This window comes from Rhincodon typus, chromosome 11 (assembly GCF_021869965.1).
Source record: "Rhincodon typus isolate 14 chromosome 11, sRhiTyp1.1, whole genome shotgun sequence".
Taxonomy (NCBI): domain Eukaryota; kingdom Metazoa; phylum Chordata; class Chondrichthyes; order Orectolobiformes; family Rhincodontidae; genus Rhincodon; species Rhincodon typus.
Genome location: NC_063342.1, coordinates 67,045,014 through 67,062,984, shown reverse-complemented (window position 1 = coordinate 67,062,984; position 17,971 = coordinate 67,045,014).

Below are 17,971 nucleotides of genomic sequence, written 5' to 3'. Positions count from 1 at the left end.
ATTGTGCTGACACTGGATTAAATCGACATTATCTAGTATCATTGTTCAGTTAAATATAGGAGCCCAAAACCATGGCCTTTGCTAAGCAACCTCCTCCTCTTGGTTTCACATCAAGCACAGCCACATTGATGTTGTGGACCCCGAGAAACTTTGGAACCATTAAGTAGTTTGCTCTATCTTCCAACGTATTCAGAAATCTATGCTTTCTCTTGAATGTTTAAACCTTCCTGCAAGACACTCCCTGCTTAAGTGTGCTTTTCAAATTAAATAAATGCTTCTTTTTTGTTTTGGTGACTGGCCTCAAGAGCTGTAGTACAAAATTAGAATTATGCTTTTGACATTATATGATAACACAAACAAAGAGCTTTTTGACTTTGATCGTATGCAAACCAGTAGCAGCAATCACAAGGTTCCGAGGGGTTATTTTACACTTCAAGACTTAAGTTGAAAATCAGGCAGGCTCTATAATGGTCAGATCATCCACATACCATGAATGGCTCTGCTCGTTAAGCCAGGGAATGGCTGTGCCATCTAAGTCAGGAATACTCAACATTTGATCCACATTCTCAGTTGTGTAAAGTGGTGATAGAGAAACTACAATCAATTCAAATGGTACGTGCGTTCAATCTGCTAGCATGTGACAGCTAAAAATCACAATGGCGTTAAGTCATACATACAGATTAGATTCAGAATGAGTGGTACAAAGGCAGTGAGCATTGTCTGTCCCTCTAAGTTGATATGAAAAGTTATATGAAAAGTTAATGTTGAATAAAACTGAGGCCCTGCTTTTTTTTCTCCCCTTTTGATCACATGAGAAACCGAGAAAGGAATACATATAACATTCATGAGTGCAGGTAGGTTCACTGCTTTTCTTTTCAATACACCCTGTAGCCACATGTTTGCATGTCAACATTTCCTGCTAAGACATGGTTGTTGGCTAAACTTTAAGAAAGAAAAGGATTGACATTTATATACCACCCTCACAACTTCAGGATGCCCCAAATCACTTCATAATCGTAGAGGTACGTTTGATGTGTATCCATTGTGTTAATGTTAGAAACGTGACAAACACTTTTCAAAGTAAAGGTCCAATAATTAATTTGATAATCGTCAGCTAGAGTGTTTTTTTAAAAATGTTGGTTGAGTGATAAATTTTGGCCAGAACATTGGAAGGATATGTGTTCTGTCTCATGGTCGATTTGACTTTAAGAGACATGCTGCTGATAATATTATCATTGCATCATAGCATGTGGCCTGAGGTTATAAAGATCTCACACTCCATCTTACCTTGGATCACTTGAAGCAATGTGCTCTGTTGTTGCCAAGTAACTTAGCGTTCTTAAGTAACTTAACTGAACTCAACCTGGCTTTGATTCTAGCCGCTGTCTATGTGGAGTTTGCGCGTTCTCCCCGTGTCTGTGCGGGTTTCCTCCAGGTGCTCTGGTTTCCTCCCACGGTCCAAAGATGTGCAGGTTAGGGTGGATTAGCCATGCTGAATTGCCCATAGTGTCCAGGGATGTGTAGGTTAGGTGGATAAGCCATGCTGTGCTATGGGGATGGGGTGGGTGTTGTGGGTCTGGGTGCGATGCTGTTCAGAAGGTAGGTGCAGACTCAATAGGCTGAATGGCCTCTTGCTGCACTGTAGGGGTTCTATGATTCTAATGTTAGACCAGATGCTTACGCATAGGAAGAACGTAATGTTGGTACATAATAATTAGTTGTCATACATGCCTGTTAGATTTTTATGGAGAAACCGTCCATAAATCTAGACACTTAGTTTCTGGGAAGACTCAGCCTAATCCTTTTCTCTCTCTCTCTAGACATGACATCCTTTCCATCTTAGTTTTGCAAATTGTGCCTCATGCGGCAAGGTGAAGATGCAGGCTCCAAGACCTACCTCAACTGGTACAGTGACAGAACCCACATTGTTGGCAGTTTTCAGCATCAATCTCCAGGCAAATAGTCAACTTAGCTCACCAACCATGCTGAAATATGGTTCACACAGATTCATTATGAATTTTACCTCCCTTTCAAAGGTAGACTCTGTCCTCAAGTTAACTGTTTTGCAAAAAAACTTGTGAATAGTCTAAATCACTTAGTCTCTTTAGAATTGTAAACACAGAAATCATATCACCTCTTGACTCTCTCTACTGTGCCCAGCATATGCAATCGCTCCTCTTAATCCTGTTCCTCCATTGCCTGGATCGCTATTGTTCTTTGTATCTTCTTGGTCATTGCAATATCTTGTGGTGAGCAGAACTGTACACGGTATTCTCAGCGCAGTCACACCAATGATTAAAACAGTGTAGAATTACTCATAGTTTGGCTCAATATTGACCTTCTGATACATCCCAACATCTGATTCAGCTTAATCACTGCCACCAAGTATTATTGTGATAACTTCAATTTGTTCTCAATCAGGATGCCTGGATATTTTTAATTTTCCAGACAATTGTTTTTATTCTTTCATGGTACGTGTGTCCATTTGTTTCTCATCCCTTTATCACCTTCGAGAAAGTGTTGGTCAGCCACCTTCCTGAACCATTTCAGACCATGTGATGTTGGTACACCCAGAGCACTGCGAGCAATTAATGGGAATATAGTTCTAGTTCAGGGTGTGATGGGACTTGGTAGTGGGTGTCTCCATGTGTCTGCTTCCATTGTCCTTCTGGATGATAGAAATCACGGTACTTCTGAAGAATTTACTACCTAGGCCATAGGTATGGTATACATTGTTGCTACTGGTGTAGGGACTGAAGACATACTGTGGTCATAATCAAGCAGGCTGCTTTTTCCAGGTAGTGTCAGGTTTCTTGAGTGTTGTTGGAGCTGCACTCATCCAGGCAAGTGGACAGAATTCCATCATTGCCATTTATATGATATTCTTTTCCTGAATATTTTTCACTCAAGTAAAACATTTTGCATTTATCTACAGTAAATTTCATCTGCCATTAACAATTACTGTCAAATTGTCTGTTAGCTGATCCTGTTCAGCACTGGAATCTGTCATCATGGGTGTTCCATGTTGCCCATCCTTATTTGGCCTTGAATTGAATGGCTTGCTAGGTCACTATAGAGCGCCTTTAAGAGTCAACCATATTGCTATGGGTCCGGAGTCTCATGTAGGCCAGCCCAGATAAGAACAGCAGATTTCCTTCCCTAAAAGACATCAATCAGATGAGTTTTTACAATAACAGGTGATATTTGTTGTGGTCGCCAATACTGAGACTGGTTTATGTTCCAGATTTTTAATCATCAAATTTAAATTTCTTTGGCTGCTTTGAGCCCATGCTTTGAGCATTATAGCTTGGGCCTCAGGATTATCAGTTCAGTGATGCAACCACTATCCCACCACCTCCTATGTGATATGTTTGTATCTTCAGATTTAACCAACATGTTTGTGTACCTTTAGTTCCAGACAATTAACAAAGGTGTTAAACTAGTCAATGCAGACTGGTCATTAATCTCGGTGTTGTTTTCTGATTTCTTGCTGTACAAAATGTTCTGGCAGTGTTCTACTGAACAATACAATTCTTCTGTCAGCTATGTGTCAAAATGAATATCCTGCAATAATACAGGCAACGTCTACAGTTCCACAGCACCATGTCAATGCTGACATTAACATGGAAATATTTGAAGGTTTATTAACCATTAGATGATCTAACCTATTGAGATTGCATAACAAACACATTATATGAATATCTCTCAACATATGCTACAATCTTATTCTATTTATACAGTTTCTAGCTGCACCATTTCATAGATGTAACATTCTGTATTCGTTTACCTACTGTCAGTACCTGTCCTTATCAAGATGTACCCACTAAATATTCTGGTTCCAAAGTTGCATAGAAAAGCCTTGCTGTTTGATCAGCAAGGTTAAGCAAATGTTCAATAATGGGCAGATTCTTGATTTTTTTTTAGGCCAACTGTTGAGGCAGGCTTAAATACAGGATGTACTTCCACTCAGGGGTGGGTTGAGTCTTTTAATGAAGTCTTCTTCTTCTGAACCCATTACATATGCATATACAAGTAAAATGCCAAATGTTTAAGTGTGGGTGAACAGGAAGTTCCAGCCTCTGACTTTCCGACTGTATTTAAAAGCCACCTGGACAGGCATCGCTCCTTTGCTCAGCGTCCCTAATTGCCCCTGGGGATATCAGAAACCAAACAAATAGCAGTGCCATACTGGTGTCTCCCCAGAGTCTCTCCTGAAGCCTGTCTAGGAGAGAAGGGACGTCCTTTTCCTTAGGGATGGAAACAAGAGGCCATCCTGTGTACTTACATGTTGAATAACCCCCACCATGATGCCTACCTTTGGCAAGTTTCAGACACCCTTCTTTTCAGAGTGAATTGAATATGTGGGACATGTTCGGGTGTTCGAAGTTCATAAGGTTTATTGGCCTTTATGCTGGAGTGAGTGCCTCCCTTCAGTGCTAAGCCATTGACTGTATGCTCAAGTGATAATATTTTTCAATTTCTGATTTGATTCCACAGTTGGACGTGTTCTCTCTGTGCACAAACATATGTAAACAGTTCTCAGGACCCTCCCATTTCCCCTGCGGATTCCCCATTTCCGAGATGATTAACAAGCAAGATAAAAACAAAAGAACCGCAGATGCTGGAAGTCAGAAACAAAAACAGAAATTGCTGGAAAATTTCAGCAGGTCTGGCAGCAACTGTGGAGAGAAAGCAGAATTAACATTTCAGGTCCAATGACTCTTTTCAGAAGTGACCTGAAATGTCAAGTCTGCCTTTCCTCCACAGATGCAACCAAATCTGCTGAGTTTTTCCACAACTTTCTGTTTTTGTAAAAAGCAAGGCGTTGGTGATTAGTTATCCATTTGACTTGTTAAACCTGAGGAAATAATAATAAGGAACGAGGAAATGGGAGAGGAGTTGTATAACTCCTCTGCATGTGTCTTCACAATAGATGACATCAATAGCATTCCAAAATTTCTAAATAATCAAACGGCAAAAGGAGGAGAGGAAATAAATGCAATAACTATCACTAAGGGAGAAGTACAAGGAAAACAAATGGGACTAAAAGCCAATAAATCCACTGGACCTGATGGAATGCATCCTAGCTTAATAAAGGAAATAGCTACAATGATAGTGGATGCATTGATAGTACTCTTTCAAAAATCTTTTAATTTTAGAAACGTCCCGAAGAGTTGCAAAACTGCGAACGTAACACCCTTACTCAGAAATGGAAAGAGACATAAAACAGGTAACTTTGGACCAGCTAGTTTAACCATCTGTCATTGGGAAGATATTAGAGTCTATCATGAAAAATGCAATAGCAGGGCATTTAAAAATGCACAATATAACCAAATAGAGTCAGCATAACTTCATGAAGGCAAATTATGCCTGACAAATTTATTAGAATTCTTTAAAGAGATAATGAGCAGAATAGATAAAAAGGAACCAGTGGATGTAACATATTTGGGTTTCTAGAAAGTACTTGACAAGGTACAACATGTTGGGCTACTTAATAAGATGAGAGCCCAGGTTTGGGGGTTAGTATATTAGCATGGAAAGATAATCAGAAAACTAATAGAAGAAAGAGAGTTGGGATAATGCTGCATTTTCAGGATGTCAGCTTGTAACTGGTGGAGTCTCTCAGGGATCAATGTTGGGGCCACAATTATTCACAGAATAACTCACAGACTGTAGAAAGCTGCAGAAAATAGGAATTTGAAAATATTCATGCACGAGTCACAAAAGGCTAGCATACAAGTTCAGAGAGTAATAATAAAATCAAATGGATGTTGGCTTTTATTTCAAATGGAACGGAGTATCAAAATAGCTAAGTCTTGGTCGAACTATATAATGCAGCACATATCACTAGTTAAACTACACTTAGAATATTATAAATAGTTTTGGTCTTTGTATCTAAGAAAAGATATACCAATACTGGAGGCAGTCCAGAGCAGGTTCATTAGGTTGATCTTGGCTATGAGGAAAGGTTGAGTAGATTGGGCCTGTAGTTGTTGCTGTTTAGAAAAATGAGAAGAGACCTTACTAAAAAGAATAAGATTCTTAGCAGACTTGACAGGGTAGATAAGGAGCGGTTGTTTCTCCTTAACCAGAAGGCATGATCTCAGAGGAGATTGCCCAGTTAGGACAGAAATGAGGAGGAATTTCTTCTCTCAGAGACTAGAGAATCTGGAATTCTTTACCATAGAGAGCTGTAGAGACTGGTTTATTAAATACATTCAACTGTGATAGATTTTTAATCATAATGGAATCAAGGGTTATGAGGAAAGGGATGAAAGTTGAATTGTAAGTTAGGTGTATTTTATTGCAGTGATTGCTTACAAGCCCTTGTTCAGAAAATGTTAGTTGACCATTTCATTGATCACTATTGTGTAATTGTTGTGATGCATTGACTGCTTTTTCCATAGATAGAAGTGCTAGTATGCATTGAAAATCAAGAAGACCACTGATTTGGATCTCTAGTCTCATAGCCTGATATTATTTAAATGTCCAATGACTTTTTAAATTGAAATAAAAACCTTCAGCTGCTTTTATCAAGAGGAAAATAAAAAGCCTTTGCATACTCCTGGACTACTTTTATTGACGTGACATCTGCTATAGCCTAGAAAAGAGGGGGTATCTGTTTCTCTTGTCAATAGACATCATTGTTTAGACTTCCCAGAGTTTAATATTGCATAGAAGCACATTATAAATGTCTGGAGGAGTTTCAAAGAGAACCAAAAACACTTTTCCTCTTGGACATTGTTAGGGAGTCATTTGTTCACATTTTGATTGTGTCATAAGGTTCATCGTAATATTATTTGGAAATTGTGTTTCTAAAGTGGACATAACCATGTATGGCTTTGAGTTTGATTCATATTTCTATATTGTGTATGTTAAGAAGGGAAAACATAGTTTTAGTTTCATTGTTAAGTTTTATATGGTAGTGTGTTGTTTGGAAAATTGTTTACATGAAATTAAATTAGTTTTTATTAAAAATAAAACTTTAATGCGAATAGTTCGGTGGTTTAGAAAACAGTAAAAGAGAAAAAAATTGAGGTAGTACCTAGAAACTAGGTGTCCTATGACACAGGGAGGCAGAGACATAGCAACTTTCTATTAGAAAGACAGAAGCATCCAGAAGGTCAATGAATGTTTAGGTTGCTTTCAGAGAAAGAAACTGGACATTCAGAAAGAAAAGCTCTGTAAGGGCAACATTGCAATTTAGCAGTTTGCTAAACAGTCAGGGCAGAAGCAAAGAGCTCCTGAGTGGCTTAGGAGCTAGTAAAAGAAAATCTCCAAAAACAGAAAGCTTTAAAGTGTCGGAGAGGAAGACATCTGTTAGGCTGTTGAACATAGGTGTTTAAGGAATACATGTTAAGGAGTAAGTATCTGTATTAGCAGTTTATTTAAGGGTCTCTTGAAGAGAAATGTAGACATTTGTCAGAAAGAATAAAGCTATGCCAACTGAGCAAGACACTTTAAAGTGGAAAGAAAGTAACCATTCACTGAGATTTGAGTATCTGTAAGGTTGTTGCAAGGGCAAAAGGGTTGAATCTTTATTTCTGTGTACTTCCATAAGGAGGAAATGTTTGTAAGAACAGGGGTTTACGAAGATGCTTGTTTAGTGTCACAGAAAAGAACTTGATACCTCGTGTGACCTGTGTTTTTGTGGCTGTGGATCCCTGTAAAGTGCAGTCAGGAGTCAAAGAGTTGTTTCCAAGTGAAACTGATTGGATCTGAGCTAACTGAGCAAGCTGGAACTGGAAACAAGTTACAAAGACACAGAGAAAGAAAGACACAGTCGCGTGTGCAGTTGTTCTCCCCAGCCAAAGCTTCCTGTTTTCTGCAGTAAACAAAAGTTCCGTTTAAACTTGAAAAAAACTAATGACTTTTCCTGCAGCAGTTGCTATAAGCTGTGACATTCTCACAGTGAATCAGTCACTTGGTACTTCTAATGAACTAGTAGAAGCTTACAGAGAAAGTCAACTTATTACAAGGGCCTAGTTAGCCAAAGAAGGATTGTTTCAGCATTGGAATTGGGAAGTAAAGGTCACTGAACTGACTTTGCAGTTTCATTCCCACTTTCACCAATAATCTGTTTTGCCTATTTAATTGTCTGTGTATGTGTAAAGGAGGGGTTAATAAGGGGGTTTGAGTTTTAGTTAGTAACATTATATGCCAGTAGTTTAACTGCTTACCAATAACCATAGTCTAATTACTCACAATTGATAATGCTCTTTCTTTAGTGTAGAAATCTGATCTGTGCTTCCTATCAGCCTTGGTCTAAAATTCAGGTAAACTGGGTTATTATGCATACTTTAAAAAAAAAGCATTTGGTATGAATCTGGGACTAACACAGCCTGATTTTTAATGTACTACCCAAAGAGTCATAACAAGTGCAAAATAGTTTGTTTTTTTAAACTTACCTGTTGATTGTTAAAAGTACATTGACAACCTCTTGTTTGTATTCAATGACTGACCACTGTGGTAACTAAATTGCAAGAAAACACTTATGGTCCATCCAGTCGGTTTCACTTTGGGACCTGATTTATCCAGTATTACCATCAGCTGGGATTATAACAATTAACAGTTTTAAGAAGTCATTAAAGGACTATCTATCTTTGATGTAGTTAATGAAGTAAATGTTTTTAACAGCGGATTGAACACTTGAGTGCGGAGGGATAGCTTTCTCAAATGGGTTTTATGAATAAGAATGTTTTTTGTCAGCATGGAATTTGTTTCAGTGAGAACTCTGTCTGATTGTTAGATGTTTTATTTCCTCTCCAGTTCAACAACATGGCTCCTGAATCTTCTCATAGTAGACAGTGTGTGAGTGACTATGGAGTATACACGGGAGGGCTTGGGGATATGAGAGAGCATGCAATAGGCACAATGGGGTGGGGGGGAGAGCGCGTGAGAAACTAGGAGGCATTGAGGTGAGGAGAATCTGAGCAGTATGTGGGTTGGGTGTGTGGAGGGAGGGGCAGTGAGGAGGTGGGATGGTGGTGAAGATTTGAGGCCCTGACATTCACAAAGTGGAGTGACATTCCAGTAAACAGAGCCAGTTTGCTGGTCTGGCCAATCCCATCAGCCTCCATTCTGACCTTCTCCTTGGGTCCAGAGGTGGATGGCCCAACTCCAACACCTCAGGATTAAAATATAGCAGGCAAGGGAATGTTTAAAGGGGATGGGAATTTTTCTGACACGGCATTCCCACATCTTCATGAAAATCCAGGCCTGAGAAGTGTGAGTAATTGTACTGAGTCTTGTAAACTGTGCCCTCTTTCTGTGTTTCCTCCCAGAACGTGGCCAATGCTGGAAAGGTTGTGTTTATCACCTGTACCTTGTAGCCCTGAGATGATGGTATTGGGTCTTCACCAGGGGATGTGTATTAAGATCTAGCCACATGGCTTCAGATTGGAGCTAAATTTAGACCAAGCCCAGCCGCAGGCCACAGATGAACTTGTTAGGTTTTAATAATGATCTGGAAATGTTCGTGCTTAATTATCTGATGCCAGTTCATAAATGACCAGACAGAATGAAGTCAGTTTTACAGCTTGCTATGGTGGGATTATGAACTCATGACCTCCTGATTACTAGTCCAGTGTGGCTTGGCAAACGTTGAGGATTGCCCTAGAGGCTCCAAGAATTAGCCTCCAGGACACGACTGCAAGCAACACAGGAGAAAACATAATAGGGGCATTAAAAACAATGTGTTTTTGTTTTCTTTGGAACTATTTGTTGCACAAAATATTGGAGAAGTTAAATGAAGTCTGTTGACTGATAGCCAAGAATTGTCCAACTGAATAACAAAGAGTCTATTTGCTTTCCACTCAGCATGGGATGGCAGAATAGACTGGCCGACCCATGGGGGATCATTGGGTAGGGATGGATGGTTGGTGGCAGGAGCTCCTGTGATGAAACTTCCTGGAATATCTGGGGCCACACTTGGCAACCATGGTCCATTTCCACAATCACTTAGCTGTTGTTTCCCTAGTCAGAAGTACTCACCCCCTGCAGTAGACACAGAGAGCTGTTCTTTTGGATTTGGTCATGCCTTCCCTGAACTACAAGCACCTGATGTAACATCTGTACAATCTCCCACATGAAGAGACAAATGTTTACCCCTCGACGATTAGCAATATGCTCAATGTTGAACATGCAAATGTGGAACTAATATCAATGCGGCTCTGACGTGAGACTCAGTGGGCTGCATTTTTCCATGGAGGTTGAAGAGCAGTGGTGAGCGAGCTTCAAACCTGCCATGACCTATGGCAAGTTACCTCAAGCAATCACCCTCTTAGCTCATTATTTATGCAAGTGTGATGTGTGGGCACATTACTCAGCAGATTGTGGCTGCAGATGAGACAGAAGTGCCCACTACTATCAGGATCCTATGGCTTCCAAGGCTCTGGTACCATATTTAAAGCTCAGCTGGACACCACCAGTGCTGCTAAGCCAGGATCTACCCCTTACATAATGGTGCTCTCGTCTAAAGTCTCCATACACCATGCAGGAAAAAAAACGCAGCTGTGTCTTCACTTCATGCAGGAAGATCTGGAGATGCAGCTCGATGGATTGATGGAAAGCAGGTCAGCCCTTTTCACAACAAGAGACCCTCTCTAGGAAAATGTCACAGCCTGAATTCTAGAACCACAGCTACACTTCCTGAGGAAGAAACAGGTGACATTTAAAAGGATGCACCGGAAAAGCACCAACCTGAACCTTCCACCAATACACCGCCTCCAGGGGCACTCCAGCTGGATTACACCTGGGAACACAATCTGGTGAGGATATCACTCATAGGCCTGCAGAGACCAGGTACCTTCTCAACCTCATGCAGGAGACACATTCCTGTTCTCGTACATTTTATTTTTCTCTATACTCTCACTGGATGAGGGCATTGCTGGCTAGGCAGCATTTATTGCCCATCCCTAATTGCCCAGATGGCAGTTCAGAGTCAACCATATTGCTGTGGGTCTGGAGTCACATGTAGGCCAGACCAGGTAAGGATGGAAGTTTCCTTCCCTAAAGGACATTAGTGAACCAGATGGGTTTTTCCTGACAATCGACAATGGATTCATGGTCATCATTAGATTCGTAATTCCAGGTATTTTTTATTGAATTCAAATTCCACCATCTGCCATGGCAGGATTTTAACACAGGTCCCCAGAACATTATCTGGGTCCCTGGATTAACAGTCCAGCAATAATACCACTAGAGACACATACAGGAATATCAGGCAGTTCTGCAAGTGATGAAAACAACTTCAACGTTCCCACTGCTGGGGAAAGCGATGGCTTGGTGGTATGATCACTGTTAATCCAGAGATCCAGGTAACATTCTGGGGGCTAAAGGTTCAAATCTTGCCATGGCAGATGGTGGAATTTGAATTCAATAAAAAAAATCTGGAACTAACAGTCTAATGATGACCGATAGTAAAGCCCATCTAGTTCGCTAATGTCCTTTAGGGAAGGAAACTGCCATCCTTACCTAGTCTGGTCTACATGTGACTCCAGACCCACAGCAATGTGATTCACATTTAACTGCCCTCTGGGAAATTGGCGATGGGCAATAAGTGCTGGATCCCACATCCTGTGAATGGATAAAGGAAAAGGTGGTTTCACTCCAGGTGCCCATTCCTCTCAGGGAGACAGTATGGTGCCAGTCAGCACCCACAGGGAAGTGGAGGCGTGGCACAAAACCACCACAGCGGCTTCTTCTGAGGAGAAGCAGCATCTGGATATAGTGGGAGGGAGAGGAAGAAGAAAACATACTTAGGGCATACAGGTAGCATAGGTGCGGCATCGTTGTAAGGAAGCATTCACTATATTCCCTGTTACAATGTCTGCTGTGATATAGAATCCCCACAGTGCAGATGGAGGCGATTCAGCCCATCAAGTCTGAACTAACCTTCCAAAGAGCACCACACCCAGACCCATCCTCTCGCTCTATAACCCCACGCTTCCCATGGCTAATCCACCTAGCCTGCACATCCTGGACACTACAGGATGATTTTACATGGCAAATCTACCTAACCTGCACAGCTTTTGACTGTGACAGGAAACCAAAGCACCCAGCACAAACCCACCCAGACACAAGGGGAGTATGCAAACTCCACACAGACCATCACACAAGGCTGGAATCGAAGCCAGGTCCGCTCTGAGACAGCAGTGCTAACCACTGTGCCATTGTGCCACCTATGAATTTCATTGTAGGATCTGGTTGACTTCAACCCATGTGAGAGTTGAGGAACTTGTTCACATATACCACAGAGGCAAGACTTTACAATCACCAAGCAATGCTCACCTCTCACAAGCTACAGTCTTTGATTGCAGAGAGCCTCATTCATCATGGATTCTTGAATCTTAACTTTGAGGATCGTAGCAAAGGCATTGCACTTTAGTGGAGACTACAGAGGCTAAAGGTAATGTACAGGAAAGATGCCGAGCCTATCCTGGACACTTTTACACCAATTTTATGGGTGACAGTGTGGAATGAATAATTCTACTCATCTTATTAGGTAAAGTTTATTCCTATGGATGAGCATTTTGAGGGAGTGCAGTGACATTCAAGGCTGGAGATGTTAAATGTGCAGCTCATATGACTACTGTCCCTCATTTTACAGCAGGTCGCAGAGATCATGCAGTGATATTGACAGTATACCTGTAACCTCACATCTGTAACAGTCAGGTTGAACCTTATGCCCTCACACAAGGTAGCATGGAGGCTCCTCAATGAGGTTTTAGTCATACTTCAATAAGGAGCACTGAGGTATGTGACTTCACTAAACGCATTATGACAAACAGAGTGCCTACTTTCAATTGGAATACGCTCCTGCCAGTAAGGCCCATAATATGCACTCCCCAAACTCCCTTCCACAGCATAGCCTTGCAGAGTTACATTTCTGTCTCTGGAAATGGCCGCTGCTATGCATTGTCTTCCATAGATTGTCCTGGCTAATTGGGAACCTCAAGTTCACCTTTTGATTTCCTTATTACAGCAAGACTTGTTGAACATTCATGACAAGGAGGAAATCAGTGAGCACAATGTAATTGAAGCCATAACTTTTAAAAACAAAAAATTGTGGACGATGGATGTTTGAAATAAAAACACAAAGTGATGGAGAAACTCAACAGGTCTGGCATTATCTGAGAAGAGAAACAAGTTATGTTTTGAGTCTGATATGACTCTTTTTTCAGAATTCATAATTTGTTACCTGCATTCCTAGACAATTACTCTCTTCCACAAATGGCAAAAGGCAAATGGGTAGCATTGCTGAATTAGTGAAGATATGATTTCTGCATTTACAGAGCTTCAAGGAAATGTTGCAGACTCCACCCCCAGAGGAAAACAACACTAACTTATTCCTTTCACTCTGGATGTGTTCCCAGGCATTTTTTGACTTTCAGATTAAAGTAGTGAGGTTTCAGTTTTGTGTCTGTGTGAGTGACTTGCAGGCTCTTCATCCAAATGCACTTCCTCCACTGGGAAGGCATACTGCACTATGAGAATGAAATTGTTGGCAGCATCTTTTCTAGACAGACTGAGGCCAGTGAGTATCTGGTGGTCACTCCTGTCAGCATTGATGGCCCTCTGCAAGCTGGAAGTCTCAGTTCCTCCAGCCCGCATCTCAATGAACATTCACCCCTGCCCTCAGAAGTCACATATAGTGAGGGAGCAAGTTGACCCCTGGTATTGCTGAAGTGTGTTGCAGCGGGAAGCTTCCTGCCCAGACCTTCCACAGAGGTGGGCAGTGGAGCTACACGCTAAGGGCTGGCCTCAGAGAAGTGCAGCTGAAGATGGATGAGATGCTGGTCAGGTGAAATACCTTCTAAGCAGCTTCCAAGCAGAAACTGACGAAAACTTGCACAGTTTCTCTGTTTCGCTGAGGCAGATCCCACCCACTGTGCTCTAGACATCATCCTCCTGCCGAGTTGGTGACATAGGGCATTTGGAGGTACGGGACATTTAATTAGGAGGGAATGAGTTCAAGTGGACACCCACTTAGAGGCTTTATCCTGCCACCACTGGTAATAAATCTGCAATGGGCAGGGACCTCGTGTGTGAAAAACACAACAAATAAACATTGAGGGGATCCCTCAATCAAAGGCACTCATCGTCTGAGCAGGGGATATAGAATCAGGAAAGGCAGATCCCAGAAAGCCAGCCATTGCATGAAATTTAATTTATAAACCATTCCTTCCTTAATGTGTCTCTTTTCTCAATCCAAATATTTTTATATTATTCACATCAATCGACACCCCACTAGCCAAAGAAACACTGGCCGCATTACTAGAGGAAGCAGGAACATGGACCAGCAGCTCCATCAGCAATGACAACATACTTAAACTACTAGACCTGTGCCTCACCACACACTTCATCTTTAATGGTCAAGCATACAAACAGATCAACGGTACACCAATGGGTTCACCCATCTCAGGACTCATTGCAGAGGCAGTCATGCAAAGACTAGAACACACTACCCTCCCCCTCATTCAACCTAAACTGTGGATCCAGTACATAGATGACACATTTGTCATTATTAAACGCAACAAATTAGAAGAGACCCACTACCTCATCAACAGTGTATTCGCAGGGATCAACTTCACAAGAGAAGAAGAAAACAACAATCTGCTTCCGTTTCTGGATGTTAAAGTTAAGTATATGACCAACGGGGAGTTCCAAACCTCAGTATTCAAAAAAGCAACCCACACTGATCAAATCCTCAACTTCAACAGCAACCACCCCAACATCCACAAACAAAGCTGCATTAGGACACTATTTAAATGGGCCACCATTCACTGCAACACGCCAGAACTACGCAGGAGAGAGAAAGAGCACCTATACAAAATCCTCGCTATGAACAGATATCCACGCAACTTCATTTGCAGATACCTACTAAATAGAAAACAACAAGAGGATACAATACGCCCTAACACACTGACCACACTGCCTAACATCAGGAACATATCGGAACTGACAACAAGACTCCTAAGACCACTAGGAACCATGGTGGCCCACAAATCCATAGCGACTCCACGACAAACACTCACAAGGATTAAAGACCCCATTCCCACAACATGCAGAACGAACATAGTTTACAAAATATCATGCAATGACTGCCACAAACATTACATCAGAGAGACAGGAAGGAAACTAGCCATCAGAATACACGAACATCAGCTAGCAGCAAAACGGAACGACAAACTCTCCTTAATATCGGTACACTCAGACAATGAAGGCCATCAGTTTAACTGGGACAAGGTAACCATAGTAGCCCAAGCCAAACATAGACACGCACAGGAATTCCTAGAGGCATGGTTCTCCACCCATAATGCAATCAACAAACTTATAGAATTGGACCCCATATACAAACCCACACAGATCAAACCCGGACATGACACTACTCACCGTAACGGACCAGACAGTATAAATTCCAAGCAGAGTAGAATAACATTGCTTCATCGGAAGCTCCACTGATGATGTTACCTAGCATGGTGATGAAATGTCCGAACAAGAACAAGCCAGCTCGGCGAGCAAGTCAACAACCTCACCCAGAACCCGAGCTACAGATCTTTGCTAAAACTTTAAGTATTTATATTTTAACCAGGCTTTCTTGAGTTAAAGGAAAGGTGAGCTTATTAGCTTTTAAAGTTGAGAAAAGACAATAAAACATGACATGCATGCACACAGATTAGAAATGTGAATTACGCAAAAAGGTAACAGGTTAATAAAAAAATACAAATTAGTTTATGGGCTCTGTGAAGATTGGATGGTGGAACATTACAGCTGGATGATACCAGGAATCCCAACATTAGTGATGAAGCAGTTGGTTGAGATTTTTGCATCTGCAAGTTAGCTGACAGGCTTTTCTCCTTTTTCCTTTACGTTGGTGATGTCACTGGCTTGCTTGACTTCCAGAACTCTGAGCGAGTGAGCGAGAGTCTTTCTTTACTTGTCTAACGGCGGTTCTCAAGCTTCACAGCACATTAACCCACACTAGCACACACAAATCAGGGGTTGCAGTTGGCTTTTAACCCTGGTTCTTGTATATTCCTGGAAGGGAATAACACAAACATGCCTGCAGTTTGGTACATAATCATACAAGATAGCTTTCTGGTGAGAGGAGTAGTTAGCACTTCACTATTTCTGTAGCTACAGTAGATCACAGTCAAATTTGTTTTGAGTTGCATCTCTCCCTTTGAACTGTTGCTCGTTCCCTTGGCGCATTTACCAGAATGACATTCAATGGTTCCTCTTGGAGATTTCACAGATAGCCAGTGAATTTATATCTGCAATCGCCTTTGACTCCATGTCCTATTTTAGAAAATACATGTTGCAATTAAAATCTTAATATATCTGTAAGTAACCTCATGGAATGATCCGTTGTCATGACACCTGTCATCCTGATTTTTTACCATGCCTGATGATGGAAGAATGTGGTAAGCATGTTATGTATTCTCTAGTAAGTGATTTACATTGATTCAAGATTTGTTGTTAAATCTGAGCATGTTGACCGATAATTATCAGTCAGTGATAAAGCAGATTTTTGTTCATCCGTGACCTAATCTGATTAATAGATTGCTATCCATATGCTGGGTTCGACATTTTTAAGAGGTTTATTATAAGTCTACAGTTTAGTACAAACAACTATTTCCCACCTTTCTCTTTTGGACCTTGTCCCTGCCCAGAGGCCAACACCCCAGCGAGGATGTCTATGATTTTTTAAAAAATATATCCAATTAATAAATTAACAATTCACCAAATGACTAACACTGCCCACCAGGGGCAATCTGGCATAAACTGAAACAAAAAAAGAGGAAAACAAGAGAGAGGACTTAAATAAAAATTTTGTTGGTGTAGGCATTAAGGCACCTGAGCTTCTCACAGCCCTCGAGGCTATTGTTGGGCATAATGGCTACTTGCTCCCTCTACAAGGACATCCAGACATGGAGATAATAGCAGAAAAGAGGCAGGTAGTTAGGAATTATGACCCTCTTCACTTCCCACTGCCTAAATCTGTTAATGGGCTATTTTACCAGGCCCAGTAACAGGTCCACAAATGATCACAGTCGGGATTAAGCCTACAGACTTCACCCTGGTCCTACATCAAACTCATACACCGTATCCATTAGGCCATATGACCACAAGAGTCTAGTTCTTAAATATAAATTCCAATGAGCATTGTTTGCTCTCAATCAACTCTTGAGCCAATCTCTTTGATTCTTAAAGGGACCTGCATTTCTAACATTGTCACAAGCAGATTGTCAAGTGGAATGTGATCCATTTAAAGATGCTAATAGGCCAGGAAACATTGGTGATATTACACCGACAATAAGTCTGCAGGCCTTAGAAACAAAATGAGAGGCTGGGACTATGTTACCTTGAAATCACAAAGGAAACTGTTCAGGACCTAAGCCAAATCATGCATGAAGGCCTGGAGGCCAGGCCAGGTCAATGGCTACCAAAGATAGCACAGCCTTTAACCCCACAAGAGTCCTTTCAAACTGTTAGAGGGAACTTCTACAACATCACCCAAGGGGCCAGCTGGCACTGCATACAGGAGCTCACCAACACCCTCAGCAGCAATAAGGAATGCATCCATTTTGAGAAACAGGGCCTCTGGATGCTGCACTCGTGCCTCAACCAAATATGGGGAACCCATCTGCATTGTGGGTATCAGACTCCTGCAAAACCCAGAAAAACTGTGTGCAGTAATTGTACCAGAATATTCCAAAAGTTAAAAATTCTGTCAGATCGAAATGAGGCAGACTTTGTGTTTCCATGGTTCAATGGTTGTGCGTGGAGTCTGGAATTCTTAATCCTGCCCGAATTGAGATCATTTCCAGAATATTCGATTCAATCATCTGCCTGTTTCAATAAAGCTTAAGGCCAATCAATGGCCTTTCAATTGTACTGTAAGCTCTCATTGTGTACCAATACAGCCAAAGCAAAGAAAACTTTCAAAATCATTCCCAAATAGACC